Source organism: Dendroctonus ponderosae, unplaced genomic scaffold (genome assembly GCF_020466585.1).
Source record: "Dendroctonus ponderosae isolate FM_Combo_2020 unplaced genomic scaffold, Dpon_F_20191213v2 Dpon_F_20191213_3, whole genome shotgun sequence".
NCBI classification, from domain to species: domain Eukaryota; kingdom Metazoa; phylum Arthropoda; class Insecta; order Coleoptera; family Curculionidae; genus Dendroctonus; species Dendroctonus ponderosae.
In genome coordinates, this window is record NW_026018508.1 from 2,005,724 (window position 1) to 2,018,901 (window position 13,178).

General features: G+C 33.5%; 1 long non-coding RNA gene across 1 annotated transcript; it reads left to right on the forward strand.

The window, feature by feature from the left end:
• The first annotated feature begins 3,248 nt into the window (after window positions 1-3,248).
• Window positions 3,249-6,109, forward strand: LOC125503972. Its single transcript, XR_007281202.1, has 3 exons — window positions 3,249-3,531; window positions 4,727-4,864; window positions 5,452-6,109. It is a non-coding gene; the product is annotated as an uncharacterized LOC125503972 (long non-coding RNA).
• The last annotated feature ends 7,069 nt before the right edge of the window (window positions 6,110-13,178 follow it).

Below are 13,178 nucleotides of genomic sequence, written 5' to 3' on the forward strand. Positions count from 1 at the left end.
CCTCATTAGAATGCTGGCCTCATTAGAACATTGTAAACTTTAATAATGTACTTGTTCTTTGTGCATACGGGCATTAGCCATAAAGTCAATTTTTATGAAATAACTGGATGTGTCGTGCAAAAGTGATATAAAGAGAAGATCCACAATCAGTCTGCCCGCCTCATTAAGAGCAGTGGAATCAATGGCTTTCTTTAGCACGAGTTCTCGGATCAGGTTTTCGTCGAAATTTTTTAGAGCTTCAATGGCAGAAAAACGCTTAACTAGGCTGGCACTTTTCCACGTTCACAAAACCATCCCGATTGAAGTGAAGGAAGTCATAACTCGTTTTATGCGAAGACATTTGAAGAAAATGTATTTCGTTATGTGAATTACATATCATACAATACTTTTCTAATTACATTTATTGTTGTAATTGAATTAAAGTCTGTCCTGATTGATCCTCTACTACATGATCCCCTGACTTGATAGCTGGATTCGCCCTTGATTACTCAAGTGTTTTTATTAAATAACCATTTAAAAAAGTAGTGACGGCCAAAACCTATTTGTAGATATGTTTCGACAACTCAATTAAAACAGAAAAATAAGATACAACCATGCGAAAAGTCTTGGAACTTTTATTTAGTCATATAACTTATTCCTGCAGAAACTGTATAATAATCTAAATATGATGTGAGTTTCAATCCATCCATCAATGGACCGATGGAAGCAAAATGTATTTGCAAATCTGATCTGTTTACATCTGAAGCAACAGTTTTCGGATCCCCATACTTCACTTTTTACATGTCAACTAATAATTGCTACCTACATTGTTTTGCTTCGATATCAGATATTCTGGCGAAGCACTATAAGTTGTTTAATATAAATTTACTTAGACAAAACTGTAGCTTTAAATCACGGAAKATGTTTAAGTTTCCGTACTTTCACCATTATGTCGRCTTTAAATATACAGGGTGTCCCGTAAGCTCGTGATAAAAAGGGTACTGTGATATTCCTTGCTTCAAAAGAAGACGATCTGACCTAACTTTTATTARCGAAAAATGTCTGGCTCCTCTGCTATTGATGGTCAAAGTTCTTCAAAACATTTATCTTTTTTGAAATATTGGGAGAACGGTACGATGTATTCTAGTGAAACTCGCTGTGACTCTGTTCTTATGTAAGACTCATATTTTGATGCAACAATTGAGTTCAGCCGTTTTGGACAAGTGGTGAATTCTTGAGTGTCGTGGTACAAAAACTACCAGACCTTTTTATTTGATGGATGGAATCAGATAATCATTTGGTCACAATTTTGTGCTCTTTGTAAAATCTTGTAGCATTTATCGTTTTTGCGTAAAAAAATATGTCTGTTTTCTAGTTAGTTAGCAATGCTAGACATTTACTGCAAATATGCGCCGCGTAAACGCGTACGCTTTCACGCAAATTGTCTTCGCAAAACCCTAATACTTTGACCAGTCGGTCACTTATTCATTAGAAAAGGTCATTCAAAACGAATTTGTGAGATTGATTGACAATGATTTTATGCCTCGCATCACGATATTTACAGATAATATCTAACATTGTTAAGTGGCAAGAAAAGAGAAATATTTTTTTTCGCAAAAACTATGAATGCTTCAAGATTTTGTAAAGAGTACAAAATTGTGAATAAATGATTAGTGCATCAACCTAAAAAAATTAAATTGATTTCATCCTCTAACTAAAAAGTTCTGGTAGTTTTTGTACGGCGACACTCAAGAATTTATCACTTGTCCAAAACAGCTGAACTCGATTGTTTCATCAAAATATGAGTCTTACATAAGAACAAATTCACCGCGAGTTTCACTAAAATAAATCGCACCATTCTCCCGATATTTCAAAAAAGATAAATTTTTTGAAGAACTTTGACCATCAATGGCACAGGAGCCAGACATTTTGTGTTAATAAAAGTTAGGTCAGATCGTCTTTTTTTGGTCCAAAGAATATCGCAGTACCCTTTTGATCATGAGCTTACGGGACACCCTGTACTTTTAAAGGCCCAATAATTACAAATATGTTTGGAAAAAGCGGAATACCATTTGCCTAAGAAAACGTACTCTACACATTTCTCTAAAACCACACGCTACTTACACCTATCGGATTTATTGTATTTATTTCGCCTTCTGTTAAAATACTTAATAAAAACCATTATTGATTTGTTATTATGTATATCCTTGCATTCAGATTCAACAATATGTTTCACTGTACACCTGGAACTAAAGATTTATTAGTACCATTATTCTTGCAAAAGAACAGATATGCTTTTATAATATGAACACTATATAAAAATAATACACATTTACGATTAATTTGAAAATGTATATCCAAAAAGTGATTGCTTTATCTTATATAATTAACACTCTATAGACTTACGCCAACTTTATTGTTTGTTCTTGTATGCCATTCTATAATAGAAAATATTCGTCGATTACAAGGTGTATCCTAACATCAAAACCTGTGCACTTAATGCATTGTCTGATTGACGGAATTTAACTTCGATGGCTTTGAGGAATCAAATCAAAAATCAAAGTGTGGAATAAATTATGTGACCGAATACAGGTTTTACCGAAAAAAACAACACAACATTCTTAATTGGCATACTAACGTGTTACTCGGCACTTGGAAATAATCATCTGCTTTATTTTACACCACATGTGATGAAACTCGTGACTTTATTGTTTACATATTGGTAATAATGGCTATTTAATTAGTTGAAGTCTTGTTATGACCAATAAAACAGTTACGTTTTAAAGTGGCCAAATACCGATTGATGCAAAATCGAAACTGGTTTTTCGAAAATGTTTTAACTAATAACAGTACATGATATGATTTGATAAAATCTGAAATAAAATGTTAATTTCTACTTAAAAACTGTTAAACAAGTCTAATTTGTCACTTAAAAATATCCCTTTTAACAACTTTTTTTACTTTAAATGACTACGCGTTTTACTCGCTAGAGATACATGAATAAAAGGATTTGATTAGAAGCATATTTTAGCTTCCAGAAGCCATGAAGTGTTCATGGCAACATAAAAAGCGCTAACCAAAAGTAATAGCTAAAATCTGGCGTCGCACCGAAAATTTAAAAGAGCTTTTGTAATATTTAGTTTTTGGGTATTTACAGGCAATTATTTATATACTTTATGAAAATTCGATAACCGCTATAAGTAATTTAATTTCCATAACTGTTATCTGAAGCGTTTCGAATGGAAAATTGTTGTTTTGCGGATTCCGTTTTATCTAGGTAGTGGCAAGACACAAGCTTCTCAACAACCAACTACTAGTACTTCTCGCAAGTATCTCAAAAATTGTTTTTTTATCTGAAATATGTTTTGGAGGTCAGTGTGTGACGATGTGAAGAACGAAATATTAAATCAGTACCAAATTAAAATTCGTATATTTGATGTGATTATATTACATTAAGGTCTTGAGGTAGAAATGCTGTTTTGTGTTTTGATTCTTTAATGTCTGCCTGTATGTGGGTACCCACCATGTTTCCTACATTAAGCGGACAGGAGCGTAAGCTAAATATTTTAATATATTTTTTTGTTTATTAACTAACTAAATAACACATATGCAGGGTGGTTTTTCAGTACGATAGAGTCCATTATTTCCAAAGGTGTTAAACTTTCGAAAAATAGCTTCATATGAAAGTTGCTGACGCACAAAGTGCGCACATTTCAAAAATATCTTATATGATACAGAGTGTCTCAGAAAAGCCAGACAAGATCAAAGTGTATTTTGTTAAATAGAATTATCCATTTTTCATTAGCTTGTGGAATGAAGCTTGAAATGGTGCATATGCACCGTAAATTGTTTTTTTCTTACTTACGACGTTGGCAGACTATCGCGATTTCAGTAATTTTTTTCTTAAAAACATGGTATTTAAAAATTAGTTGTAGAAGCAACAAAAAGCAGTTAGAAATACAAAAAAACACGTCGTTCCATTCACCACAGATCCGTTAAGAATTCTGTTGAACCAAAATATCAATATATTGTACAAGGTGTTAACAATGTGGACTTCAATCTAAAACTTTTTAACGCAATATAACTTTGGTTTTTCAATTGGAAGTACCTGTATATTAATACGTCATTAGATAGACAATTTACAAAGTTGCAAATCTGCATTTACACTTTAAGCTCTGAAATCAACCGTTTTCAAATTATAATTTATTTTATTTAAAAATTTCAAAAAGAAGCTACATTTTGTACGTTGGCTATGGAAGTCAATAAATAAGTGTCAAAATTTGAGTTGCCACGTTTAATTGATCATTTACCTAATTATATCAAGGAAAGAATGTGGTATTTAGAGGGTGGAGCTCCAGTTCACCATACAGCTCAATTTTTTTGTATCTTTAACTGTTTTTTTTTGCTTCTACAATGAATTTTTAGATGCCATGTTTTGGAGCATAATTTTCCTAAAATGTCGATAATGTGCCTTTGCAAGTAAGAAAGAAACAATTTACGGTGCATATGCACCATTTCAAGCTTCATTCCACGAGCTAATGAAAAATAGATAGTTCTATTTAAAAAAATACACTTTGATCTTGCCTAGCTTTTCTGGGACACTCTGTATCATATAAGAGATTTTTAAAACGTGCACACTTTGTGCGTCAACAACTTTTATATGGAACAATTTTTCGAAACATCAACACTAACGGAAATTATGAATTCTATCGCACTAAAAAACCACCCTGTATATCACTATCGTTAGTGGACATTTAGCACCACAAGGGCAAACATCTTCAGTTTTTCTACTGACCCAGCAAAGTGAATTAGACTTTTTAGCAGTTAATCAAGCGAAAAACTGCATCAAACAGTTCTAGAGTTGAAATGACACAAGTTCAAAAAGGTAGGTACCTACACTACTAAAGGGTGCTTGGCTTTACTAAAACCACTAAGATTTTCCACTCTACTTACACGTTGATCAATCGAAATTGATTCCTAGAACTATAGTTTAATATCTACAATTTCAAAATGTAAACTTCAGAACCCAGACTGTAGGCTCCATCTGAGTGACAATTACGTAAGAAAATTAATGCGTAGGTATATGATGATCACCTCATCGAAAGATTTGAGATCGTGAGGCGCACTTCGCTCAAATGAATTCTAGAAAGTAGAAGCTTCTGGCATTAATTACTCGTCAGGTCTGGACTCACTCACTTAAATTGTTTTTCTGAGACATCAGTTTATTTTCAGATAATTGTCTGCTTCCCGCTTAACTAATTTTCTTATTTTGTATACCCGTCACCACTTGCTACATAGTGGAACAGAAATATGTAGAGAACTACCACCCATCATTAAATAAACAGTATCAGAACGGAAACAGTATTATTATACGACAAAAACTTAATTTTCTGACTGATTAACTGCAAAATTTCTGACTGTATTCAGGTTCATTGTTTTTGGCCACTTTTCTGATGTCGATAAAAATTACAGCAATTGAGAAGGGAAGTCAAAAACCAGCCTGTACTCTAAGTCATCCTGATTTCAAAGGGCATTTCAAGCACGCTGATGAACGCCGTCTTAATCACCTAGCGCTTGTTTGCAATCTTCTGGTTCTGGTTCTTCTAGAAGCTAATCTGCAATGTGACAAGCCTGGAAAAATTAAGTTTTCCCAACCAAATTTTGAATTGTGTTTATTGTAATATCAGTTTCAAATCAAAAAGAGTTTTTATTCTAGAAATTTCCTGTATTTGTTGTTAACTGCAGATTTAATAGTTGACGATTAACAAGCAACTCAATTAGGCACTCATTTTTCATTCATCTAAGTTATTTAAGTTGTTAAGAGATGTTTGCAAACCTTAATAAGGGGCTACTAGACTAGACAATGGCTGCGTTCCGTTAGTGAAAAAAATGAATTTTTGAGAATGTTAGCATTATAATCAGCAATAAAATATCAATGTTTTCATTTGAAGAATCAACTTATGTGTTGTATAATCGTAGCGTTCTGAACTAGAATAAGAACAGAGAAACTATTTTGTAATGTTTCAATATTAGTTTGGATTAACAAAGTAGCAGAAATTTTAAGGTTCAATGATTCTTCTGATATTCAATTGTCATAAAAAAATAAACCACTTGAAAAATGACGCACACTGTCAAAATGGTACGTTTGAGTTAACATGTACAGGAGATACCTAATAAGCTCAGACAAGACTTGAATTTACAACTGAAATCCGAGTAAGTAGAAGTATACAGGGTCCGTCTTTGGGAGCTTACACTAGAAGTATTCGCCAAACCAAAATTACCAGAGTTCTGAAAGTTCCAATACAAGGTAACGATGTTGTGTAACGATTTTCAAGGCGGTACCACTTCCGGTTATACCGGAAGTAGGTACTTACTCGCTTATTTTTAATGGAACACCCTGTATATTATTACATTTTTGAATTATCGGTCATATTTTTGGGACATTTTGTTAAATGAGCTGGGTACAAAATTTCAACCGTTGTGGTATAATATCCATTTTTCCAAAAAATTGACAGGTGTAGCCTTGGAAATAATTCGTTGTTCCGCCTATTTAGGTCAATCAATTTGAATATAACTTTAGCTTGTGGTAGCCAAAGGTGCCATGTCTCAATGTGCCAAAAATGAGTTTTGCATCCTTTATAAAAACTGTCAAAAAAGGCATTTTCCCAAAAAATTCAAATGGAAACCCCTATTTTTTCTATTCAGATCGATTTAGTGACAAAAATTAAAGCAAACTTATAAAAAGGTTTATGAGGCAAAACGTAACCGTTTCATAGTTGGTCGCTTCATGGTCGCTTTGTTGATTTTTGTGCCTGCAGAATTCCACTTTATTTTCAATTCTGGTAAGGTTTCAACTTATTTTTTCGTTTCTTTTCAAGCTCTTTTTACAAAGGGCCAATATCGCTGGGCAATTTGGTGGGCTGGCTTCCTTCGGCACCAAAACGACTTTATTCATTTGGCACCATTCTATAGCTCTCTTACTGTAGTGACACGAAGCCAAGTTTGGCCGAAAGAAAGTTGAGACTTGTTGTTTCATGAATGGCAACAATCTTTTTTGGAGACACACTCTTACGTCAATTTCGGTGCTGATCGTCCAAGTCCTTACAAAAGATTCCCTGCGCTCCTCACAGCTACACAAAGTTTGCCAAACGAGAAACTTCTTGGCAAACTTTGACTTTGTCTTAGTCCTGAACTGTTCATTTACACCTCCGCGCTCATGTGCTGCCTAAAATTCAACGGCTTAATAACATTTGATACGCTCGTTCTATGCACTTTTAACTCTGTGGCATTTTTTCAGTTGGTCCACGATTGAGTTTAATGAACATATGTACAGTTCGACGTTTCAATATCGTATTTCGTATCTGTCAAAATAATTTACAGGTTCTAAGTAAGAGCCTCATATGATTGGAAATTTGGTTGTTTTGATTTTGTGAAGGGTTAGAACGGCTTTTGTGTGTAGCGATTATTCTTAATAATCAAATATTAGGTCTAATCGTACTCTTGTATCCTGTTAAACTTGCTTGAACGGTAGTAAATAGCAAGTAGTACAAAACATTGGATAGAAAGAACTAACGTCGTCTTCACAATATTATGTCGAGGCTCCCATATACTAACATATTAGTATTTCAAATTAAGTAAGAATTTTGTCAAACAGGTTTTGCAGTATTAAAACATGTTTGAAGATTGTGTTAATTAATTAATGATTTTACTCAGGAGAACCGCTTCTGAAAAAGTTCTTATGTGTGTTTTTAAGTATCAAAAAGGTAGCCAAGCTATAATCGCAACTTAAGAGAGAATATTTCCAATTTTTTAAATAAAACCAAGTCAAAAATGTGTTGATAATTGAAGTAAACAAAAAATGAAAACTGGGCAATCGTTGTTCGAATAGATCTCAATGAAAATAAGTCGTAGTGTTTCATGACAAGCACAGATTGCAATCTGATCTTTAAATTAAGATGCTCGTCTTAACACCATATAATAAACAAAAGCACGTGACGACGCAAATTAACGTATGATACTCGAATCATATGACCGAGAATATTTTCAACCATTGATTGGAATGACAATTAACTTTAACTCACTCATGTCACGGCTATATTAAATGTCTTGACTTATCAGCATTTTTCATTAAAAATTGATTTTTGTTTTATTGTATTCGTAACTTCCATTAACGATATGTGAATATGCGAGATGATTCGTATCTAATGACACCTTTTGATTTGAAGCTTGTTTTTCCACGATTCGTAAATAAATTCGTAAAGGAAAAACAGTAAGCAGGTGACTATGTCGATAAACGTTTATGAAAACATATTAAGAACTATCTTTATTTCTTCAAAATTAATTGGATTTAACAATAAATATAGGTCTTATGAAGCGAGCAGCCGCAACTCGGGACAAAAATATTCCAATAACTTACATACCTATACTGGGAGCCACATACAAACTCTCAAATTAATAACTTACTTTAAAAGCAATTAACTTAATTCGATATTAAAGAAATCAAAATAACGTGAAGCTTAAGAGATTCACAAAGACTTGCTTACTTCTTCAAAACATTTACCCAAGAAAACCACTTGTTTATCTGAGTTTACAAGACATAAGTATATCCCAAATTTGAATTTATCCAAAAAAAAATTTACGTTTCACAGGGCATATTTATCCAAAAACCGTGCCTATATCAGAATCGCTGACTTTGTAAAGAACATAAGAAATATAGTTTGAAATCGCTAGGAAATACATGTGACTAAGACCGGTATGCATAGTCGATCTCTTACGATACGCCGCCCTTTCGACGTTCGCTGAAGGCAATTTTAGTTGCGCAGCCGTTTGGTTGAGCATCTGTGCACGCGCACTTTATTGTTGTTGGGCGATGCGGTGAGAATTTGTCGGAGATGGATGTAGACATCCCAACGATAGCCAAAGCTATTTTGTTAGCGTAAGTTCTCAACTTCTTATGTTTTTATATCATTTTTGTTTTATATATATAAATAACGATCTCTACGACTTGGAATTAGATTTCAACATACTACGTGAAGTAAAGAAAACACCAACAAGCCTGATACGGAATTCAGATAACAATTATATTGTTTTGAACTATATGCGAGATATGAAAAATACCTTAGAGAAACTTACTGAAGCCGATTTTAGAAAACGCTTTCGTTTCTCAAAGGAAATTGTGCAAAACGTGTTGTTGCCATTAACCAATCACCAGGAACAAATCACAAATCGAGGCCATCCTGTTCTTTTGATAGTAGATATTTCTAATGCAGTTTATTGTCAGTTCCTACTTGGTGAAAAAAATTCAAGCTTGTATGTATAATGTGTTTTCGAAATAATAATAAAAATAATAAACAGAGTAATTAATGCATAAAATGTTTTTAATGTTTAGAAATGAGGTTATTTACGTTGAGAAAATGAACCATTTGATTCCGTCAGATGGTAGATTTTTCAACATTGCAAACGGCTTTCACCGTTAATATGTCTCTCTTAGAAAAAATAGTTACTTTGCAATTTATTTATACAATATCTTATTCTTCGAGGCACCTAGACGCACAGTCCAGTCATGTTAGTGGTTTCAGTTCGGAATTCAAGATAATAAGCTGTAAACTCGTATAAACCTTTATTTTAACATCCTAAAACTTGTCTCAAAACCAACCTGTGAGTTTTACGCTATTTGTATTTATTATAAATATTTCAGTGAATAAAATTCTCTACAACTTTTGTTTCAAAATTTTTTTTCTACGTTAAACCGTTTTAGAGATAGAAGGTCGAGAGCGTGCAGTACGGTATCATTCAAGTTCAGCTTGTAGTCCCGATCAAAAATACGCCGTATAAGGTCCGTTAATTATTGAAAAATATATAATTATAAACAATTTATTAATAATATTATTATAAATAATTTATTAATAAAAATATAAAGTCCGTTCATATTTAATTAATAATTATTATAATGTAATTTTTTAATCTATATTATTATTAAAAAATACGATTTCATGCATTTGGCATAGTTAAAATTTTAAAAATTTAATAAAAATAAGATCTCCAAGTTCTAATTTCAGTTATCTGATTCTTCATCATCGTCGTATGGTCGTTGTGGAGTTTAAAATTCCTCTTCGTTCTCGTCTTCAACGACATTTGTCTCCAGGGTTTCCAGCATTGCGGGGTTAAAGGTACCATCTCCATTTACATCACTCTGATAGGGTGAAGCGTTGATACAAGCTTACAGTGGCCACAAGCTAAAGAGCACGGTAACCCCGATTTTCTGCATCCATATCCCGAACCACAATCATTCTTGTAGTTGCAGAATATTGTGTTCAGCAACTCCTCTGGAGCTGGAGGTTAAATTGTGGTAGTAGGTTCCAGGAATCTATTACGCATTATCCAACCCCTTTCTTGGGGTTCTAAATCATTCCCTCACCAAGTCTGAACTTGGAAGTAAACACGGTTGAAACGTTGGTGTGCTTATTGGTGGAAGATTTGATAACTGCACAGGTTTATTAATTTTGATCGCCTTGACGAATTGTGTATGACAAAGATGATCCATACTTTCCTCAGATTTAGGAGCATTATAGATTGCCAACAAAATGGTTCTCCATTCTTAAATAACCTTTGAACCGGACAGTTCTTCAAATGCTGCAGCAAGTTGATTCAAATTAGAAGGTATTGAAGTGTTCTTAAAAAAGTTGTTCTTCCTTTTGTAAAGAGCGCAGAAGTGTTGTCACAGCCACTCACTGCGTGCAGAAGCAAAATGTGCTCTTATCGGGGTAGTCTACCGACAAAGACGGCAGTGGATTTCGGTCTCTGATAATTGTAAAAAATGTGCAAAAGAAGTTTTTTTGACCTTTGTTCTTAGTTATCTACAGTCGCGTCCACACTAGCATAAGTAGGTTTTGAGGCAAGTTTTAGGATGTCCAAATAAAGGTTTGACTGGACTAGCAGTGGATAGCGCTTTGACGGCGTTCCAGTGCCGACGTGTTTCAGGAACTAACTAAAAGCAGCTAAAAGATACTGTGCACGCCCATTCTATAGGAGAATCGCCCACGAAAAAAACCGTCGCTTTCGCGTCGACTGGCTTGCCGCCCAAACAATCTCCGGTAGAATGCCGAAGATCGACTACTCTGCATACCGGCCTAAGAGCCAGATGAGTGGAGACATTTCGGATCAGCATGCCTAGAATTATCTTATATTGTAAAAATATGGAAACTTCCCCGTAACTGGAAAGCTAAATTTTGATGTATTGAATGAGAACGAGACTAGACAAAAATATCGGATTCATTCAGCCTATGATTAGAGACTTGTGACTTGTGTGACTCACGTGTTTTGCTTCCGTAATAACTTTTCCAGCAAACAGTGTTCAGAATTTTCATCAATTAAATTTTACCTAAAATTCTGAAGGTGTGAAGATATAGAAGGACAAATGTAAACATTTTAATCATTATCGATGTTTGAGAGCTTATACCAGAGAAATGGCAAACAATGTTAGATAATTTTAGAAACTATCTATTGAATTGTCTTTGGTTCTAAATCAGTAATTTCTAGCTTTCAGAAAGTTGGGGAGAAAAAATCGAATTTAAATAGTTCTTCGGAGTTTGATAGTTTGTGTCTAGCAAACAGTTAAAAACATCTGAACTAATTAACACCTATTCGATAGAGAGTCTCACGAATTATATTTGCTATTTTCATTAGGTAGTTGAAAAACACTTGTTTAACTTAAATACATGTAAAAATTTTAAATACATTTTTTATTTTATAAATACATATGTTGAAAAACGTAACGGCAGAAATTCAGACGGTTTTATTGTTCTTCTGCCATTTCATATTTCAATCTGGTCGTTGAAAATCGTTGATTAATCGCAAGATTTGTGTTGTATCATGTGATGCAAATTTATGAACAATATTAATTGTAAGTCAAAATATTATATTTTTTAGCAAAAGATCTGGCAATAATTTTGGTTTCGCCAGCTTTCAGTGCAAAATTATGCTCTCAACGTGGCATACAATCTTCAACCAGATAATTTAACAAAATGCGACAATAAATTGAATTTAAATTTGGCTGCCGTCAGTATGAAAGGTCACATGGAGAACTTCTGATTTCCGTAAGATCAGATAAAATAAATTTGTCGATTGTTTGCGTATCCGAGACATTTGTGCAGCAAAGAGCCACATGTGGTAACACTGATTAACAGAACTAACCAGAAATAATAGTTTACAAAAAAGTTTAAAATATCAAGTTCATGAACAATTGCTTACAAAGAGTCAAAAGTCTACGGTCAATCTTGTTAATAAGTGAACTTGACCAATTAAGAAATGTATTGTTTAGACCGATTTTACAAATGGAATTAAAAAGCAACCAGCTGCTTATTATCTTTCGTAATATATTTCAATTAATCAGGTTTGCACCTTATTTTATGCAGATTTGTTAATGCGATATAAGTATTCCTGTTCGTACACAGAATAAATTATGGGGTAAGAATGTGGGCAATTCGAGCAATTGCAATTAACGTTTGCAAGCCCTTCATTGATTAAGGCATTGAACCTTACGAAAACGAAACCTTACAAGGAAAATTAAAGTTCTTATTGCATCATTGAAGCGCTGTGTGTAATCGTGTGGTTAAAAACTCATCGGATTTAACTGCATCGGAAACCGAATATAATGCGTTTTTTATAAAGCGAATACAGAAGGTTTTGAAGCAAAATTCCTGATAGGAGCAGGCAAAAGTACTTCATTAGAGTCAGGTGGTGGAGGGGTTGCTGAAATGACTGAAAAATCAAAGAATTCAATAGCAATATATTCATGACATAATCAAAACATCTAATTATGAAAAAATACACCAATGTATTACAATTTTAATTCACCTGTTGAACTTATATTTTTATATATATACAGGGTTGCTCATTAGTGCGTCAAAGTGCGATATCTCAGTAAATATGAAGTTTACAAGAAAATTCGTCCAACGAAAGTTTTTCACGTTTAAAAGGTCCACATTCTAAAATTACTTTCCAATATACAGGGTGCATCATAAACGTGTGGTAGTTACCAACTCTGGTTTTTTAAATGAAACCCCCCCTTTTTTTTGTTATTTTCAGATTGGCCGTTCAATTTTGATTTATGTTTGTTTCAACCGTTTTACCTGAAAAATTTACGATTTCCGAGTTATTCGTAAAAATGTGAAAGTTTTGACAGCTACTGGGTTCCACAG